We start from the raw sequence: 6,000 nt of genomic DNA, 5'->3' as shown, positions 1-6,000 counted from the left end.
CTCCTCAAATGCACCAGATACTCTGCAAAAACACAACAGACTCCTCAAACACACCACATACTCCACAAATGCACCACGGGATCCAGAGTCCTCAAATACATCACATACTCCTCAAACGCACCAAATACTCCTCAAACACACCATGGACTCCTCAAAGGCACCCATGGACTCCTCAAACGCACCACAGACACCTCAAACGCACCACAGACTCCCCAGACGCACCATGGACACCTCAAATGTTAAATGGACTCCTCAAATGCACCACGGGCTCCTCAAACACACCACAGACACCTCAAACGCACCATGGACCCCTCAAACACACCACAGAGTCCTCAAACACACCACAGACTCCTCAAACACATCACAGTCAACTCTGTCTGTAACCAACATTAATGCATTGTTACATCACATGTTTTCATTACTACAGGATATTCAGGATTTGGTATTTTTGTCCTTGTCTGAATATGGGTTGGAACATGTACCAGTACAGATCATGTTTCTATCTCCACCTAGTGGTGACTTTTTCATTTCTGGTCCATGCATCATCTGTTGGGGGGGGTCATCATTAACACCACACATAGACCCTTTAAGAGCCACTTATGAACCAGCTTCTTCGTTTTCCTCAGAACTGAGTACTGACTTATTCTGATAAATATATTCATAAATTCCACTTCTCATAATTAAAAAAAAATACGGTAGGATTTTTATTTTGTTATATGGGGCATTTTTCTGCATTTTTTTCTTCATCATCATAACCAGTGACGGCTGGTACATAAGGGCCACTCCACTTATAATTACATAAACCAGGGGGTCAACCTCATGTTAGTCCAGGGGTCACATACTGCCCCCTGTGGGCCAGACCAGTAAAATAATCTAAGGCATAATAAATTAGAAATAATAATCTGATTTTCTCTTTGTTTTAGTGTGGAAAAAAAGTAAAACTATGAAATTGTGAATAACCTGAACAACCATATACAACCTAAAACATATTAAGAAAAATAAGTGCAATTTTATTAATATTGTGTGTCATGTTATTATTAAAACAGGTTACAGGATCACAGTGGATCTACAAATACACAAAACATGTAGTAACAGGCATAACATTATTAAAATTGTTAATATACACTACCGGTCAAAAGTTTTAGAACTCCCCAATTTTTCCAGTTTTGTATTGAAATTCAAGCAGTTCCAGTCCAATGAACAGCTTGAAATGGTACAAAGGTAAGCAGTGAACTGCCAGAGGTAAAAAAAAAAAAAAAAAAAAAAAAAAAAAGTAAGGTTAAACAAAAATGAAAAAAATAATGCACATTTCAGAATTATACAAAAAGGTGAACAAGAAATGGATTAACAACTTAAAGCAGTTCTGCAGCAATGGAGGTTGATCAAGCCTGGAAAGTCGGTGTTACCAATTCCTACAGGTGTCCCAACGTTTGTGAATTCCTTCCAACCCCCTGTGTCTGCAGAAAAGGAGTGTTGGAACACACTTTGGTACCATACTGTTGTGAGCATTACTTGAACAGAATTGTACTGCAGAAAGTAATGTGTTACTATAAAAATGGAAAAGAGGAAAAGGCAATTAACAATAGAAGAGAGACAGACCATCATACCACTTAAAAATGTAGGCGAGGTTTACTGTTTTTGGTTCAGTTTGTTTCTTTGTTTACACTTCAGCAGCAAAACTATCGGTTGAATTCATACCAAATTGGGTTTATAGATTATCAGTGACCCAGAATAGATGTGATTACATTTTGGGAAAAGTAGGTCAAAGTTCAAATTTTTTTGTAAATTTGAAAAAAAAAAAAAAAAAAAAATCCCATTTACTTACAATGGCCTAAATTTGTCTATGCTCATGCTGACATCAGCACATGCATAGAAATGATGACATCAGCTGAAACAATGTCAAAATAAGCTACAATACGTGCAAGAGGGGGCGTTTGTTGTGTCTGGAACTACTTGTTTATGTGTTATATCCTCCTGAGACACAGTAAGTAAAAATTTTGGCTTTTTTTTTTTTTTTTTTAGTAAGGTCTGTGAAACTCTTGTCCCCTCATAAGACCAAAACTCATTGCTGGGTCTCAGGAGGACATTAACAAACTATCCTTTCATCAAAAATGTGAATAACCTGAACATCCATGAACAGCCTGAAATGCCTTAATATAAATCAGGTTAATTGTACCAATATTGTGTCTGTTTTGAAATGTTTCATTTGTAGATCCACTGGAATCTGTACGTTATCATGTGCATGTGGAAATGATAAACTGAGGCAGAATATTATTAAATTGCACTTATTTTCTTTTTAAGGGATACTTTGTAGATGAAAACATTGTCATTATGTATTTTTTCTTTTTCCACTGTTATTTTTTAATTGATCTGATTATGTTGGTCTGTATATGACCCTGTTTGACCCCCCCTGTCATAGAGGATACTGGAGGTCTTTGTCGCATTGTTTTAACAAAGCTGATTTAATCATAATTACCTCCGCCAAGGAGGTTATGTTTTTGCTGGCGTTGGTTTGTTTGTCTGTCTGTCTGTCCATGTGCCAGATAACTCAAAAAGTTATGGAAAGATTTGGATGAAAATTTCAGGAAATGTTGATACTGGCATAAGGAAGAAATGATTAAATTTTGGTGGTGATTGGGGGGGGGGGGGGGGGGGGGGGGGGCAGATCTGCCTTGGCAGAGGTCTGCGCTCTCCGAGTGGTTTTCTACTTGTAGATGTTTTTTTAGATGTAGTTTTACTGTATTATGCTAATGCTAAACTAAATAAAATGAGATGCTGAAAAACGCAGCTAAGTCTCACCGATGACTCGGAGCTGGGCTCGGCTCTTGGCCTTCCCTGATGTGAACTCCACGGCTCCGCTCAGGTCTGTGGAGGTCTGTCTAAACGTCAGCCTGTGGACGCTGCCCATCTTCTCCAGGAGGACCCTGGCGCTGGGCTGCAGGGGCTCCCCATTCAGGCTCCACACGGGGGTCTTCAGGACGGGGACCGACACCTCACATTCAAAACAGGCCTCATCCGGAGCCACCACCTCCACGTCCCTCAGCTCACGGACCATGAGCAGTGCCTGGGCTGGGTTAGCAAAAAAAAAAAAAGCCCCATGAAAATCAAACACACCAGGTAATGTTAACAATAAATAATAATAATAATAATAATAATAATAATAATAATAATAATATATGCAGTGCTGTGCAAAAGTTTAAGGCAGCCTTTAGATGTGTTGTTTTTGCAGCGTTGAACTGAACATGCATGTCTCTTTTCATTAGATACAACACAAAAATACAAGAAATCCGTGCACAACCCTAAAAGATAAACAAAAAACTGAAGTAAATGGGTTAAAGGTTAAAGTCAGTATTTAGTGTGACCTCTGACCCCATGAAAAGAAGCAGCAAAAACAGTTAGAAACATCTGACATGTGTTAACTGAAACCTGGAATCAAAAATCAGAAAGTGAACAAAATGATTAAAGACATGTTACGTGTCAAAGGAAGGTCAGACTAAAAACAACCACTTTGGTTTAGAAAAACTGTTTGTTTCACTGAAACTTTGGTTTTTACTGCTGTACATACTTTACTGTAGTATGGATGTTCAGAATTTTTATTCCAGGTTTCATTCAATAATTGTAATGGACTGGTCTATTACTGACACCATTTCTATTATTATTATTATTATTATTATTATTGTTGTTGTTATTATTATTATTATTATTATTATTATTATTATTATTATTATTATTATTATTATTATTATCACTACAACTGTTATTGTTTTAAGTGTTCTTAACTTCCATTTCCTTCCATTTTACATTATTTAATTTTAACTCATAACTTTCACTATTGTATAATTCTTCATTTTAATATTTTTGACACATATTTCTTGTTAGCTTTTAGTTTTACTTTAATGCTACTGATGGATTTAACCCCTAAAGACCTAGAACTACTTTTATATTGACTTTCAAATGAATTTCTTTCTAAATCTAATATTTGATTGGTGATTTATCACCAAATATATGATATTATCCTCTGCATTTTGCATTTCTCAGTGTAAATCATGTATTTTCCTAGATTTAATTCACTGACAATGTAGATTTTCATTAAATCTCAGTGGAAATTCAGAGGTTATTAGACCAAAACTGAAGAAAACTGAAGAAAAAGTGACAAAATATATCATTAACTCAGTGTTTTTCAACCTTGGGTTCGGGACCCCATGTGGTTTCCTATACCATGTTGCAAATAAACGTTAATTTTAGGGGACATTTAGTCTATATAATGTATATTATTGTGGATGGAGGCAGAAAAGCCAGGTGTAGATTACTGCACAAAGGGAGAATTTGATTTTCCTTGGTCAGGATATGTACAGTCAGTTCAGCTTGGATTTACAAGGCTGACAATTAATACTGAACAAACAAGAACTCAAACTATGAATTATGAAAGAGCTGCAGCATCTGAAACTGACCACAATGAACATCTGACAGATAAACAGAACCACAGTGCTGCAGTTTCAGACTCATACTTTGTCATGTCTTTTACGGATTGGGATTGTCTCTGTCAACTCATCATATTTATTTTTTTTAATAGTGCATTTTATTTATTTTCTATTTTTTTTATTAATCACTAGAAATTTCAGGTGTCCCCACGTCGAGGGGTCCTGATCCCAAGGTTGAAAAACACTGGACTAACCTCTGCATGGGCAAACTCATCAAATGGTCCACACCTTTGTAGTAACTGGACCACACCAGTAGAGGGCGCTCTGAAGTTGTATATGAGCAGGTTCATTCAGCTCAGAAAGACGGACTGCACCCTCTGGTTCATTTAATAATAATAATAATAATAATAATAATAATAATAATAATAATAATAATAATAATAATAATAATAATAATAATAATAATGTTGACCTCAGCAAAGCCATGTGAAATGTAGAGGACAGATATCAGCTGTAAAGGCTTAAAACAGTGTCAACAGGATTAAATCTGTCAAAATTATTAAAAGACATATACAGGGTGAGGAAGCAAAATTTACAATATTTTGACGCAGGGATTGAAAGACAGTGTATGACCAATTAGTTTATTGAAAGTCATGAGAATTTATTTGCCACAAGAAAACTGACATAATAGAAAATGTTTTTATTCTATGTGTCCTCCTTCTTTCTCAATAACTGCCTTCACATGCTTCCTGAAACTTGCGCAAGTGTTCCTCAAATATTGGGGTGACAACTTCTCCCATTCTTCTTTAATAGTATCTTCCAGACTTTCTGGTAATAGTTTTGCTCATAGTCATTCTCTTCTTTCCATTATAAACAGTCTTTATGGACACTCCAACTATTTTTTTTTTAAAATCTCCTTTGGTGTGACGAGTGCATTCAGCAAATCACACACTCTTTGACGTTTGCTTTCCTGATTACTCATATGGGCAAAAGTTTCTGAAAAGGTATGGATAATAGTGTTAGGTATGATTATGACATCAATATATGTTTGGTTTCAAAACAATTGACGTAGTGCCTGCTGAGAAAAAACAACTAAATGTTCATTGTAAATTTTGCTTCCCCACCCTGTATATTGCATTTTTTAGAGGCAACATTGTGATATAATGTTAATAATAATAATTAGTGTCAATATAAAATGTGTGTGTGTGTGTGTATGTGCTTGTGTACTGTTTTTAATGCCACAGAATACACTTTTGTTACATGGAATTAGTAGTACTGTAAGTATTAGTATTACTCACCTATTTTCTGTACATTTTTATTAATAATAATAATAATAATAATAATAATAATAATAATAATAATAATAATAATAATAATAGAATATTAATAATTAATATAAGAACAAGACTTGTTTTTTTGGTTTGTTTGTTTTTTTTTTCTTTTTTTGAGGGGTTTAATAGGTTTGTAGGTTTGTTATATAATTTGTTTGTATATATTGTGTCTGTGTGGTTCCTTATGTATAAGTACATGTTTATGTAAATGTATAATTTCAAATAATAATTTTAAAAAAAATAGAAAA

The 6,000-nt window shown here is 34.9% G+C and overlaps 1 pseudogene; it reads right to left on the bottom strand.

The window, feature by feature from the left end:
* The window catches only part of LOC115412075 (obscurin-like protein 1), a 57,485-nt pseudogene that overhangs the window by 3,751 nt on the left and 47,734 nt on the right, over positions 1-6,000 (bottom strand).

Source organism: Sphaeramia orbicularis, chromosome 21, assembly GCF_902148855.1.
Source record: "Sphaeramia orbicularis chromosome 21, fSphaOr1.1, whole genome shotgun sequence".
Taxonomy (NCBI): domain Eukaryota; kingdom Metazoa; phylum Chordata; class Actinopteri; order Kurtiformes; family Apogonidae; genus Sphaeramia; species Sphaeramia orbicularis.
Note: the sequence above shows the minus strand (reverse complement) of the source record. Positions and strands in the feature narration are given on the sequence as shown.